The sequence below is a fragment of the Myotis yumanensis genome, unplaced genomic scaffold, assembly GCF_028538775.1.
Source record: "Myotis yumanensis isolate MYYU_CA2020_CCGP unplaced genomic scaffold, mMyoYum1.0.hap1 SCAF_11, whole genome shotgun sequence".
NCBI lineage: Eukaryota > Metazoa > Chordata > Mammalia > Chiroptera > Vespertilionidae > Myotis > Myotis yumanensis.
In genome coordinates this window covers 12,243,713-12,258,895 of record NW_027223762.1, presented here as the reverse complement: position 1 = coordinate 12,258,895, position 15,183 = coordinate 12,243,713, and the positions used below count along the sequence as shown (strand labels likewise).

Genomic DNA, 15,183 nt, shown 5'->3' with positions numbered 1-15,183 from the left:
TTAAAGGACTCTATTTAAGGAGCTAGTGTTTTTTCACATCATTTGTTTGTTTGTTTGTTTTGTTAATTCTCACCCATATCCATGTGAGAGAGACACATCGATTGGTTGCCTCTGCACTCACACAAGGGTGGAGAATGAACCTGCAACACACATACATGCCCTTGATCAGAAATCAAACCCGAGATCCTTCTGCATGGCCAATGCTCTACCACTGAATCATATCAGCCAGGGGTTTCACATTATTTTTAGTATGTTTTTTTATTGTTTGACACCAATGAAGACACCCAAGGGCACTTGCATGATAAAAATCTTTCCTTCCACCTAAGGGAGAGGAAGAGAGTGGGAGAGAAACATCAATGATGAGAGCGAATCATCAATCAGTTGACTCCTGAATGCCCCCTAGTGGGGATCAAACCAGAAACCTGGGCACATGCCCCAAGCAGGAATAGAACCGTGACTTCCTGGTTCAGGGGTCGACGCTCAACCATTGAGCCACACAGGCCAGGCTTTACATCATTTTTAATCAAAGCAAGGTACTAACTGACATAAGGCCCCATTTTAATTGTTTAAGAGCTGAAAAAACAAAAGGCTCTAACAGATATTAGAGCTAATATGAAAACAAATTAACCTTTACTGTCTTTATATAAAAACTGAATTTAAAAAGTAAATTTATAAGGATAATATAACAAAAGGAAAATATATATTAAGGTTTAGGAATGATGAAAATAATATCATCATAGCAGATGATAAAAACAATGATATCCAATATTTATATAGCACTTGACAATATGTTTTCACTGATGGCAGCCATTCTGGCAGGTGTGAGGTGATATCTCACTGTGGTTTTAATTTGCAGCTCTCTGATGATTAGTGATGTTGAACATTTTTTCATATGTCTATAGGAGAGAGTGGGGAACTGGATAAAAGAAGGTGAAGGGATTAACCAAAGAACATATCGCATAACCCAGAGACACAGAAAACAATGTGGTGATAGCCGAGGAAACGGGGGCTGGCGGGTGGGAGATGGTGGACAAAGTGGGGAATGTAATAGTGTCAACAATAAAAATAAAGTAAAAAAAAAGAGTATGTTTTCACATACTTCATTTGATTCTTCCAAAACCCAGGAAAACAGGAAGATAAATAGTATTATCCTAATTTTCATGGTGAGAAAATAGGTTCAGAAGCTGAGTAACTTGCTCAAGCTTATGCTAAATAGCAAATGGCCAGTCTGGGCTTTAACTCTTGTCCTCTAATTCCAGATAACAAAATCACCCTACTCATGTCATGGGCCCTTTGGTTGGCTATACAAAACTTACACATGAATATGTCCAGAGCTAAACCAAAAGGTAACTACTGAAAGAACAGAGATCTGAAAGAAGTACAGTCCCCATGGAGTAACCTGAACTAGAAGCATACCTATCTATTTCAAGTCCAAAACTGAATACTCTGATAAGTGACACCTACAGGAAAGACAATAAGGACATGAAATCAACAGCTAGAAGAGAAACTACAAGAGATACTCATAATTTACTTTTCTCAAGGACCTAAGTTCTTTGTGCCAGACATAAGCACTCTGTCATTTGGCCATCTCTTGATTACTATCTTTTACTCATGTATTAGGAGTTAAGAAGTTGTAAGTATAATTCCTGCTAACAAAGACAAGTAAAAATTATTCCAAGATTAATACTGAACACTGGGGGACTGAAAATCCTTGCCTTCTGTGTTATAGCTATGGCTCTGCCAACTCATTGCAGGGCCCTTCAAATCCCCAAATCTTTCTGTAAAATAATGCTAACTCATTAAACACACACACACACACACCAAAAACAAAATAAAACAAAACGAGTACCTCAAAGCTTAACAATGAAAACTACAAGGTAATTTCAAAACAAATATTAATGGCACTGAAACTGATTTATTGTGACTAAATTTTTTAAGTTTTTAACTTTGCTGTGCTAAGCACAAAATCGAACAAAATCGGCCATTACTTAACAATTGAAATATTAAGACTTCTTACTCATAGGGTTTGAAGTCAGAGGGACTAGACCAGGGGTGGTGGGCAAACTTTTTGACTTGAGGGCCACAATGGGTTCTTAAACTGGACCGGAGGGCCAGAACAAAAGCATGGACGGAGTGTTTGTGTGAACTAATATAAATTCAAAGTAAACATCATTACATAAAAAGGGTACAGTCTTTTTTTTTTTTTTAGTTTTATTCATTTCAAACGGGCCGTAGTTTGCCCACGGCTGGACTAGACTGAAGTCCCAGCTGAGCTACTTACAACTGGTTATTACTCAAAGTGCATTAAAAGTGCTTCCTCTTTTGTAAAATAAGGATAATAAAAACTATATTTTTTTCCTCATCAGGTTTTTATTGTAAACTTCAAGTGTAATTATGGATTTCTTCATCTATTATAATACCTAGAAATCTATCACTTGGACTCGGGCCCAAAATCTGATTGTGAAGAAAGAATGAAAATTAGGCCCTAAGGTTGTATTTTAAAATTACTCAGCAATATCAAGGAATTTGACAAATTCACATCAGGGCCTCCTGCATTTAGAACAGCGATTGGAGGATAATATGGCCAAGACATACTTGCTAAATAAACAAATGAATCTGTTCACAGTAATTCTCACTTTTCTATTGAGATATTTGTTATTTCTCCATAGGTTTGAGTCTCTAAGCTTTATTTCTTTCTTGGAACAATAGCCGAGGTGTGGGTCTGATCACAGCCATCACAGCCCAGTGCAAACCACGAATGAACACAGAATGAATTAAGTTTTGGTAACCTACTAGGACAGGCACTGTTTTAGACACCTGGATACAAAAGAAAGAAGTTGCCTTTCCTCTTAGTGCTTAGGTTTGTCACATCATGGAAGATCCACACACATGTGAGCATGGCCTGTAGGTCAAAGGTCAGAAAGTGGCTGCAGAATCCCACAGGTGGTGCTGAGATTATAGTGAACTCAGAGATTATTTTTCCAGGTTGGCCCTGAAGACCCAGAGGGCTACTTAAGAATGAAAACATGTCACCATTTCCTTTAGAGCAGTGGCTCTCAATGTTAGCTGCACATTGAAATGATCTGGAGAGTTTTAAAAACTATAGATGCCTGGGTCTCCTCCACAGAGATTCTGATTTAGTGCGTCAGGAATGCAACCTAGGCATTAGGAGTTTTTAAAGCTTCCCGGGTACAACTGAAGTTGAGCACCACTACCATAGAGCAGCTCAGGATTCCCTAGGAATTAAATAACCACCAGTCCTACAAAAGTCTCCTCACCTGGGAGAACAGAATAATTGCAGGAAGCCCAATTAGAGGGGATCCTAACAGTGAGTTTCAAGGCAATCACTAGGGTCCTGCTATAAAGAACTACTGCTGCGTAGTCCTATGAACCAGGAGGTCACAGTTTGATCCCCCCTCAGGGCACATGCCCAGGTTGCGGGCTTGATCCCCAGTAGGGGGCATGCGGGAGGCAGCAGATCAATTATTTTACCATTGATGTTTCTCTCTCTCCTCCTCCCTTCCTCTCTGAAATCAATAAAAACATATTTTAAAAAAAGAAATACTGCCGTCTTTACCTTATACACCCCAATGGCAAGTTTCAGTGGAGGACTAGTCATTTATCATCCTAAACATGTAGATGAGAATAAGTTGGAAGAAAACAAACTGAAAAAAGAATCTTTTAAGCACTAGTGAATAATTACAGGTACATGTTTCTGAAAACTCTCTCAAACATTTTTATTTGTAACATTATAGAAACATTAGAAAATACAAATAGAAAAAAATCATCCACAATACATAACTTATATGTATGTAAATCATACTGTTTTCCTACTCTATGTTATATACCATGCATTATTTTGTAAAATAGGCTATTTTCAATGAATAACATTTTGTGATGAGACTTCCAGTTAAGATGACAGATTAAACTGCAGAATACAATATTGATGAGAAGTAAATTTCCACTTGCTGTTTCACATTGAGAAATACCTAAAAGGCAAAATAGAGGTTGTATGTTCTGTGGAAGCTTAGGTCAGAGGCAATCAATATTGATTCAAAGTCTGCAGAAGCTTGTAAAAGTGTGAGAACCCTCCTATGATTTATGTGGCCCCAGAAACATGTTCTCAGCTTCCAGCAATGCATCAAAATTCTAGTTTAATCTTCCTATAAGCATCGACTCCTGTCTTAGGTAAGCAAATGCTTATGTCCTGGTCTCCTTCCAGATACTGAGATGCCATTTGTTCAGGGACCTTAGTTCTTTGATGGTTTCACAAAAATCTGTCTGCCCAGTGTTTTTCTTGGCATAAGGATGGGACTTAATGTTGTCATTCCAGCTCTTTATATCACGGAACTGAAACCAACAATCCACTCCTGGAATGTCAGCAGCCGGGCTGATATGATCTAACAGTCTACCTTTATCCCTGGGCAAGAGATCAAAAAATTATTCTCTGGAGAAAAGACCTACTCATGCTGGCATCTGAGGGTCTCCCAATGAGAAAGACAGCTCACTGCCTGATCTTCCCATAGTTAAGTGCTCAATTAATAAGCCCCCCTACACACATGCACAAACACACATTATCTATTCCCCCAAACACACACACAGCTTCTATTCCGTCTTTTAGTATCCTTTTCAATATAAAAGAATCACCAGGCTTTTGAGGAAAGCCACCAATACAAAAAGGAAGAAACTTAAGAGAAAACAGAAAAACTGAAATAAAAACCCAAAATATCCTAAAATGTGATAGCAAAATTTAAAACTTTGATGGAAAACTGAAGATAAAGTCAAAGAAGTCTCCATAAAAGCAGAATCAAAAAAGCAAAGAGAACCAAGGGAAACATAAGGAAATGAAAGAAAAAATAAAATAAAATCTTGGAGTCCAAATATCCAACAATGTGAGCCTCTAGAGAAAAAGATCAAAGAAAATAGAGTGGAAAAAACTTTCAAAGGAAAAACATAATTTCCAAGAACTGAAAGACAGGAGCCTCAATATAGAAAGGGTCCAACAGTTACCTTCTATTTATCCATACTAAAGAAGGAAAAAAAAATGAATGGGCAGATAGACTATAATGAATTATATGAATAAGATTTTTTTCTTTAAACAGCAGGGTTGCTTCCCTGCTAATTAAGATTTGCTTAAACTATTAAAATTAATTTCTTGAAACAAAAATATATCAGGAGGTTGCTAAAATATGGTGGCGGGGCAGAAGAAAACCAAGTCAAGGGAAATGTTTTTTCCTAGTTTAGAAGGTAGGTGATTCAAAGTTGACTTACTATGACCCTGTCTGGTGTGGCTAGATGGTTAGAGCAGCAGTTCACGCACAGAAGGGTCACGGGTTCGATTCCTGGTCAAGGGCATGTACCTGGGTTGCAGGTTGGATCAGGGTGGGAACAAGAGGCAATTGATCGATGTGTCTCTCTCATATTGATGTTTCTCTCTCTCCCATCTCCATCCATCCCTTCCACTCTCTCTAAAGGGGATCAGTGGGGGAAAGGGGGACATCTGTAATACTTTTGGCAATAAAGATAAATAAATAAAAATATTTTTTAAAAAAATCAATGGACAAATATCCTGAGTAAAGATTAAGAAAAAAAATTTTTTCAATAAAAGTTGAATTCATACAAAGCCATTAGAAACTCTGAAGCCATTCAAGAAACTATGTCAGAATCAAAGAATAATCATTTATTGGAAATTCATAGGAGCATTTTTGTGCTTATCATAAGAACTCTATTGAAATTATTAATCTGAAGAGGGGAAAAGTACACCTTAAGCTCTTATATTGCTATTTTATGTGTAAGTGAATTTTTACAGTAGCTAATTAACAACCATAGGACTAGAAAAAATAGACTAAGACTCTTGAAAACATATTTCAACATTCTCCTTCCTTTAGGAAAACACACACACATATACACAAACACCTCAACTGGCCTCAAAAGTAACTATTTGCCATGTTAAACCTAAAAAAAAAAATTAACCCTGAATCAGGGACCCACATACATTAAGCCAGAATTTATAGATAAACTTGTCCACCTGCAAAGCAAAACTGTCAGATTCCTCAAAGGTGGCAGCATGCTTACTTCAGGGTCTAAATTAACTAACTGTGGTTAATAAATAACATGAAACTAACATAACTAGGAAGAAAAACAAACTATTCTATGAACTCAAAAGGGCTGGGGACCACATCCATGTGTTAGGACACTCCCTGGGTCATACACAAACCAGCCTCTTCTCGGATATAAGCTTTACACAGATGTATTCAAAAGTCTTTCTTCTATTTGTCTAAGCTCTAAATCTTTTTTTTTCTTTTGCACTTGGGCATATCCTATCTACAATTTACAGATGGACAAGCTCATTTGAAAATTGACTAATTAAAATATATTGATCATAAAATATGTACTGTTATCTTTTTTCCTTAACACATCCTAAAGCTAATCTTAGTTGAAAATGTATATGTACGGCACATGACAAGAATATAATTCAATGAAACCTTTACAAAATGTCAGATTAATTACACTTTTTCAGTGCAGATGGGTTTAAGGAAATCATCTCTGAAAACAGTATTTCATTTAAAGTAAAATAAAGACATAATCTTCCCCGATAAGTCAATGTGTAGGAAATGCCAAAATATTATAACTGCCACATATTACAGATGCTAGGGTATGAATTTTTAAAAGCAAATACAAGTAGTTTGTGATGATCCTGAGGCAATGTCCTAGAAACATTAAGGTTCTCTGGGCAGCCCAACAGGAAGGATCTAGAGCACGATACACAAGAAATAAACTTCCAGGCATTGGGGCTAAAAATGCAGAATTTTAGAGAAATCATCAATACGTAACTCAGGTAATAAGTTAAATATTCATTCATTTACTTAGTATTTATTAAGTATATTCAATGTGTAAGTTTTCAACCATATCTGTGACCCTGAAAGTAAAGCTGGAATGAAGTTAATTGTACCAGAAACTTTACCTCTCCCTCAACACAGGTCAGCATGACATTTCTCTAAAATGACGCCTTTATGAGGTTTTGAAATTCAGTGCCATAAAAGTCAGACGCATAAATCACTTCTAAAGAATACATTTATAACGTCCCTTACACTGTGTAATGACTTCATGTTTTGGTGGACTTAAAAGGTTTACTGTTACTTGAGTTAAACATTAACAAAGACAAAATATCTCTTTGCCCAATAAAGCTTAATATGCACCTTAAAACAACTTATATTTATGTATTTGTTAACACAATACAAGTAATGTTTTATTCATTCCAAACTGAAATTTGGTACTTAAAGCATTCCCTATGTTATGCCTGACTATAAATGACATTTAAAAGCAATATTTAAGTTGGGAAATGCCCTTAAGTGGAGAGGTTGAACAGTGTTCTTTCTTGTAAAATGTATTGATGCTTTCCTTTTATTGTTTCTAGTACTATTATGCTTCATTCTGTAACAGGAATCATTTTTTATCTTTTTAAAATAAAAGTAAAGAAGAAATTCATTTCATTTGCCTCTATACTACACTAAGTAAAATGACACTGAGCCTGCCTGAATACAGTCTGCCTTTTAAAATATATTACACAGGACTGGGGACGTGTCAAAAATGGGGACACTTAAGGTTTCCTTAGGTTTCCTCTCTGTATCAGGTTTCTGAACAGACTATGAGAAGGGAGAAGGCTTCTAAGGCCAAGTTTTCATGGACCAAGGACCATGGTCCCTAAACTACTACCCAGACCTGTAAGAGTCCACACCTTGCTCCCTGGATTCCTCCAGTGAATCAATCTCTAGTCTAGGATACTCTCTCCAGCAATAGGTTAAAATGCCGATAGCACACATGTAAGCGTGAACACTATGTTTTCAGGTAACTACCCAAAATGAAGACACCCAAGGGCACTTGCATGATAAAAATCTTTCCTTCCAGCTGCCCTTGGCTCCCTCGAGACCTATAATTCTACAAAGGAAAGGCACTGCCTGACCTATAGATCCCATGGTTCTACTTTTAAATAAAAGTAAACACAGAAACACTGATAGGCAAATTCTATCTACAAACTCCTACCTTTTCCTCCAGAGAAATGCCTATCTGCCCTCATCTCATCAGAGCAGAGACCTGCTCTCAGGCTGTCCCAGCCTAGATCGCCACTCACCTCCCTAAGATGTCCTCTGCACTATAACCACTTCATCACAGGACACCTCTCCCTCCCAAGCCTGGCTCTGCTTTCCCTCTTAACATACCCTACAGAGGCCTCTCCAGGTCCCCTATTCTCATCAATTTGGTAGTTCCTACTATTTTTATGCCTCCGGACGCCCTCTAAGTCTTCAGCGCAGGTATAAACATTCTGCATGGTTGCAGCTGTGTCTCTTATCACTCAGATGTATAATAACGGCGATCGAGGAGAAACCAAGATGGCGGCATAGGTTAACGCTGGAGTTTGCTGCCTCGAACAACCACTTCAAAAATACAACTAAAAGACGGAACAGACATCATCCAGAACCACAGGAAGGCTGGCTGAGTGGAAGTTCTACAACTAGGAGGAACCAAGAATCAAAGGAGGCGCAGTGCTGAAGTAAAATACTAAGGTGCGGAGTGCGCGCAGCGCGGGCTGGTGGCTGAGGGCGTGGTTGTCCGTTTCAATCCAGAGGGAGCCTCAGACTCTGAGCTCCAGATCCGGGCGAGTCTCTAGGGACCCAGACTCAAACGGGAGAAGCGGGACTGTCTGGCTATGGTCCCTCCGAGGTTTGCAGCTGTTGCTGGGACAGAGAGGCAGAGCCCCTGGGGACGGACTGAGAGCAGCCATAACTGCTCCCTCCTCCGCCCTGTTGATCCAGTGGGACCCACCCCGCCCATGCCCTGCACAGAGGCATTTGCCGGATAGCCTCAGGCAAAGGCTAGATTAGCACCTCCCTAGAGGACAGAAGTTCTCCCACTGCAAACACAGTTGATTCTCACAGCCAGTTGGCCTGGAGGTCAAGTAGTAATTACTTACAACAATCAAGGCTTGACTACAATAAGACTGCTCACAGAGACCACAAGGGGGTGCACCAAGAGTGTCTACCTCAGGTAATTGGGACCTTAACACGGAAAGCCACTCTATCGACACAGCGAAGCATAAAAAAAATGCCAAGACAAAGAAACAGGCCACAAAGGACAGAACCGGAGGAAAGCAGGCTACTGGATATAGAATTCAAAACCACACTTTTGAGGTCTCTCAAGAGGCTTCTAGAGTCTGTCGATAAACTTGATGAGATGTACAGGAAATCTAATGAGACCCTCGATGGTGTGATAAAGGACCAACTAGAAATTAAGCATACACTGACTGAAATAAAGAATATTATACAGACTCCCAAAAGCAGACCAGAGGAGCGCAAGAATCAAGTCAAAGATTTGAAATGCGAGGAAGCAAAAAACACCCAACCGGAAAAGCAAAATGAAAAAAGAATCCGAAAGTGTGAAGATAGTGTAAGGAGCCTCTGGGACAGCTACAAGCGTACCAACATCAGAATTATAGGGGTGCCAGAAGATGAGAGAGAGCAAGATATTGAAAACCTATTTGAAGAAATAATGGCAGAAAACTTTCCCTACCTGGTGAAAGAAATAGATTTACAAGTCCAGGAAGCGCAGAGAACCCCAAACAAAAGGAATCCAAAGAGGACCACACCAAGACACATCATAATTAAAATGCCAAGAGCAAAAGACAAAGAGAGAATCTTAAAAACAGCAAGAGAAAGAAACTCAGTTACCTACAAGGGAATACCCATATGACTGTCAGCTGATTTCTCAACAGAAACTTTGCAGGCCAGAAGGGAGTGGCAAGAAATACTCAAAGGGATGAATACTAAGAACCTACAACCAAGAGTACTTTATCCAGCAAAGCTATCATTCAGAATTGAAGGTCAGATAAAGAGCTTCACAGATAAGGAAAAGCTAAAGGAGTTCATCACCACCAAACCAGTAGTATATGAAATGCTGAAAGGTATCCTTTAAGAAGAGGAAGAAGAAGAAAAAGGTAAAGATACAAATTATGAACAACAAATACGCATCTATCAACAAGTGAATCTAAGAATCAAGTGAATAAATAATCTGATGAACAGAATGAACTGGTGATTATAATAGAATCAGGGACATAGAAAGGGAATGGACTGACTATGCTTGGGGGGGACAGGGGTGTGGGAGATGCGGGAAGAGACTGGACAAAAATCATGCACCTATGGATGAGGACAGTGGGTGGGGAGTGAGGGCGGAGGGTGGGGTGGGAACTGGGAGGAGGGGAGTTATGGGGGGAAAAAAGAGGAACAAATGTAATAATCTGAACAATAAAGATTTAATTATTAAAAAACAATAACAGCGATCATAAAGGAAAAGACAGCCATGCTACCCATCGAGTTGCAACTTGCTCCACCCAGCACCCAAGAAAAGGCCGGATACCTTTAAGGTTAGAACAAAGTGCATAATAATGAAGGTTTACATACAATAGGTAGGTTTGTCTCTCTCATTATCAAGTCAGAGAAAGGAAGGGTGGGCTGTGTGTTCTATTCTTTCTTTCTAATTGTCCTTACTACCCGCCTGACAGAGGGCACTGTGCTCACTAAGTACAGGTTGGCAAATGACCGAATATATACATACAAGTAAAGAAACTTCATGTATTTCAAAGACAGCCACCTTCCAAAGCTGGGACACGATGAGAATTAGATACCTGGTTACTTAAAGGCTTAGACCTCAGAGACCCAATTACAAACTTACTCTTTTACAAAAAGGGAGTGTAACATTTTGTTCATCAATCTCCCAGAGACAATGAAAGTACATGCACAACAGCAAAAAGCATCAATAATCTTAGGAAAATAAGAGGCAAGATCATATCACAAGAGGAAGAGAGGGCTAGTTAGGATTGGACACACAGGGAGAAGTGAAAATATTTATTAGTCATTAAAGAAAATGGGCTAAAGAATTTATAAGAAATTACTGTCAAGCTAGATAGAATAAAAGCCCAAAATAAAATTATAATCACAAATTTGTAGTGGGACAAATCAGTATGGTTCTGGATATTTTTGCTAAAATGTTCTCGCATCAGATTACACAAAGAGGAAAAGCAGGCAGTGACTCTCACAGTAGACCGAGCACAAGGTTAGGAGGCCACAGAGGTCGTACTGAAGTGGCAGGTCTTTGGGACAAGACTGGGCAAGAGCAAATGGCTCAAGGCAAACACCCATCTCCACAGATCAGGATGGTAGAGGCAGCAGTTCAGGGCTTTGCAAACAGAGGAGAGTAGTAAGATCTTCGAAGCAGAGCAGTGAAGATGAAGTACAAGACAGAGCAAAAAGGAGAGGTGGGGAATAGAAATGGAGGCAAAAAGAATCTAGCAGGCTGAAGAATAATGAGTAGATCATCACCTCACATGTCAAAATCGGTATAGAGGACGGAGAAAAGACATGACCCGGACTGCTGAGGCCGTCCAGCAAAGTGGGAATGAGTCCTACAGTGGGCAGTCAGCAATGATTATGTGAACACAATAGTGCAGGTGGACAAAAGATTATGTTTTAATACTTTCTCAATGGATCAGAAGAAGTGGTAAAAGGTGAGGCCTCCACAGAGGAGGAAAAAATTCATTTCACTTAGGACAAGAAGGGAAGCTACATAAAGGAAGAGAGAAATGACTTAAGAATTAAGAGGTTTGTCTCCAGGTAAAGAACGTTTCGATCACTGTAATGCTTACTGGATTAATCAACCATAGAGTCTATAATGTATTCTGAAAGCCTTTGAGCTGAAGTGCCACAAAATAAAAATGTCAAACTCTTATTTTCTGAGAACTTAAATGCTAGGCACTATACGAAAAATCATCAATATCTAACTCAGGTAATAAGTTAAATATTCATTCATTTACTTAGTATTTATTAAGTATATGCAATGTGTAAGTTTTCAACTATATCTGTGAAATGATACATGCATCATTTCATCTCATCCTTACATTTAGACCATGAGGTAGGTATTACACTCATTTTAGAGAAGAGGATGCAAAGGCACAAGACAGTTAAGTTAAATAGCTTGCCCCAGGTCGGAGTCGGTGACAAAGCTGGGCCTGGAACCCAGGGGTGACTTGACAGCCCTTGCTGTTCTTAACCACTAATAGAATTCAGATGACATAAAGTATTCCCTCTTCCCAGAGTTCTGCTCATCCTTCTTTTATCTTTAAAGCATTTCTTTTGAAGCTATGCAATACCAATTCTCAACCACATCAGAGAACCAACACCACATACTTATTTGCATTGTACTGAGAGAGCACTGGAGTGTCTTCTCAGGAATGCAATGCTTTTAACCTAAAACTCAAAAAATGCATTATGCTGAGGAGCAATTGCTCTTCACTTTCAAAGCACTGCCATCACAGTAAATGGCTTGGGTTTTTCCCTACATAGCAATATGCCATGGTCACATTACCCCAAAATCTGAAGCAGCTCTTACTGTTTAGTCTCAATATTTATTTCCTCTCCTCCAAAGAAATTAAACAATTCTAGGTTTGTCTCCACTTTCTTACCATTCACTCATTACTAAAAAGCACAAAACACAGACCTGGCCAGGTAGCTCAGCTGGTTGGAGCGTCATCCCTATATGACAAAGTTGCAGGTTCAATGCTCAGTCAGGGCACATACAGGAGTCAACCAATGAATGCATAAATAACAAATCAATGTCTCTATATCTCTCCCTCTCTCTAAAATCAATAAATCTAAAAAATAAAATAAAAAGCACAAAACATATTATATATTGTTACCTTAATTCTTTTTTTAATTAAATCTTTATTGTTCAGATTATTACAGTTGTTCCTCTTTTTTCCCCCCATAACTCCCCTCCACCCGGTTCCCACCCCACCCTCTGCCCTTACCACCCGCCCCCCACTGTCCTCATCCATAGGTGTACAATTTTTTCCAGTCTCTTCCCGCACCCCCCCACACCCCTTCACGCCCCCCCCAGAATAGTCAGTCCACTCCCTTTCTATGTCCCTGATTCTATTATATTCACCAGTTTATTCTGTTCATCAGATTATTTATTCACTTGATTCTTAGATTCACTTGTTGATAGATGTGTATTTGTTGTTCATAATTTATATCTTTACCTTTTTCTTCTTCCTCCTCTTCTTAAAGGATACCTTTCAGCATTTCATATACTACTGGTTTGGTGGTAGTGAACTCCTTTAGCTTTTTCTTGTCTGTGAAGCTCTTTATCTGACCTTCAATTCTGAATGATAGCTTTGCTGGGTAAAGTAATCTTGGTTGTAGGTTCCTGGCATTCATCACTTTGAATATTTCTTGCCACTCCCTTCTGGCCTGCATAGTTTCTGTTGAGAAATCAGTTGACAGTCGTATGGGCACTCCCTTATAGGTAACTCACTGTTTTTCTCTTGCTGCTTTTAAGATTCTCTCTTTGTCTTTTGCTCTTGGCATTTTAATTATGATGTGTCTTGGTGTGGTCCTCTTTGGATTCCTTTTGTTTGGGGTTCTCTGCGCTTCTTGGACTTGTAAGTCTATTTCTTTCACCAGGTAGGGAAAGTTTTCTGTCATTATTTCTTCAAATAGGTTTTCAATATCTTGCTCTCTCTCATCTTCTGGCACCCCTATAATTCTGATGTTGGTACGCTTGAAGTTGTCCCAGAGGCTCCTTACACTATCTTCATATTTTTGGATTCTGTTTTCTTTTTGTTTTTCCGGTTGGGTGTTTTTTGCTTCTTCATATTTCAAATCTTTGACTTGATTCTTGCGATCTTCTAGTCTGCTGTTGGAACTCTGTATAATATTCTTTATTTCAGTCAGTGTATGCTTAATTTCTAGTTGGTCCTTTTACATAACCTCGAGGGTCTCACTAGATTTCTTGAGGGTCTCACTAAATTTATCGGTGGTTTCTAGAAAATTCTTGAAAAACCTTATAAGTGTGGTTTTGAACTCTATATCCAGTAGTTTGCTTTCCTCCATTTCTGTCATTTGTGACCTGTTTCTTTGTCTCCGCATTTTTTATGCTTCCCTGTGTTGATAGAGTGGCTTTCTGTGCTAGGTGTCCTATAGGGCCCAGTGGCTCAGCCTCCCCAATTACCTGAGGTGGACACTCTTGGTGCACCCCTTTGTGGGCTTTGTGCACAATCTTGTTGTAGTTAAGCCTTGATTGTTGTAGGTATCACTGGGAGGAATTGACCTCCAGGCCAATTGGCTGTGAGAATCAGCTGTGTCTGCAGTGGGAGAAGTTCTGTGCTGGAGACACCCTTCTGAGGCAAGACTTGCTTCAGTGGGGCTTTGGTGCTCACTGAGTCTGCCCCCTGAGTGTGTCCCTTTATGGATACTGAGGAGTTGTAATCTGGATGGTCCCACTCTGACCACTGGGTACACTGGCTCTTGGATCTCTAAGGAGGTGCTAATTTAGCCTCTGCCTGAGGCTACCCAGGAGCTATGGAGAGATCTGCAGATTCCTCTTCTTTGTTTGGGATTTGGAGGTGCCCAGATGAGGCCCAGCTGTGAAGTAATGCAAGCTGCTGTGGGGCCTTGGGCCTTCTTTTGGAAGTTCTGGGTCTCTCTGACCCAGCTGCAGTTTGTTAGGTGATTTTCAGATTGCAAAGGGCCAGGCCTTTCATAAGCAAAAGCCTCTGTGCACAGCTTGGGTGGGATGGGGTCTCAGGGGATCAACAGGGCGGACAGTCCTACCTAAGAGGCTCCATGTCTCAGTGTCCCGGTAATCGCTGCAAGCACCTCTGAGAGAAAGCCGCCCTCGAGTTCCAACCGATGCCAGACAGACCAGTTTCTTTCCGTATGAGTCTGGGTCCCCAGAGACTCGCCTGGAACTGGAGTTCACAGCAGTCGGGAGCTTGAGACTCCCTCCTGATTGAAAAAGACAACCGTGTCCTCAGCCGCCAGCCCTTTCCACGTGTGCCTCGGTACCTCTGCACTTCTGCACCTCCTCTGAGTCTCAGTGTGCTTTTCTCTTTCCTTCTAGTTGTAGAATTTCCACTCAGACAGACTTCCTGTGGTTCTGGATGATGTCTGTTTTGTCTTTTAGTAGTATTTTTGAAGTGGTTGTGTGAGGCAGCCATTTCCGGTGTTTACCTATGCTGCCATCTTGGTTTCTCCCCATTACCTTAATTCTTATACATAACATAATTGGTTAAAAAATAAACCTTCAGCCCTGACTGGTTTGGCTCAGTGGATAGAGTGTTGGCCTGGGGACTCA

The 15,183-nt window shown here is 39.8% G+C and overlaps 1 protein-coding gene across 2 annotated transcripts in view; it reads right to left on the bottom strand.

Annotated features, from left to right (window-relative positions):
- The window catches only part of BABAM2 (BRISC and BRCA1 A complex member 2), a 351,823-nt gene that overhangs the window by 195,966 nt on the left and 140,674 nt on the right, over window positions 1-15,183 (bottom strand). The gene's annotated exons all lie outside the window — the stretch shown is intronic.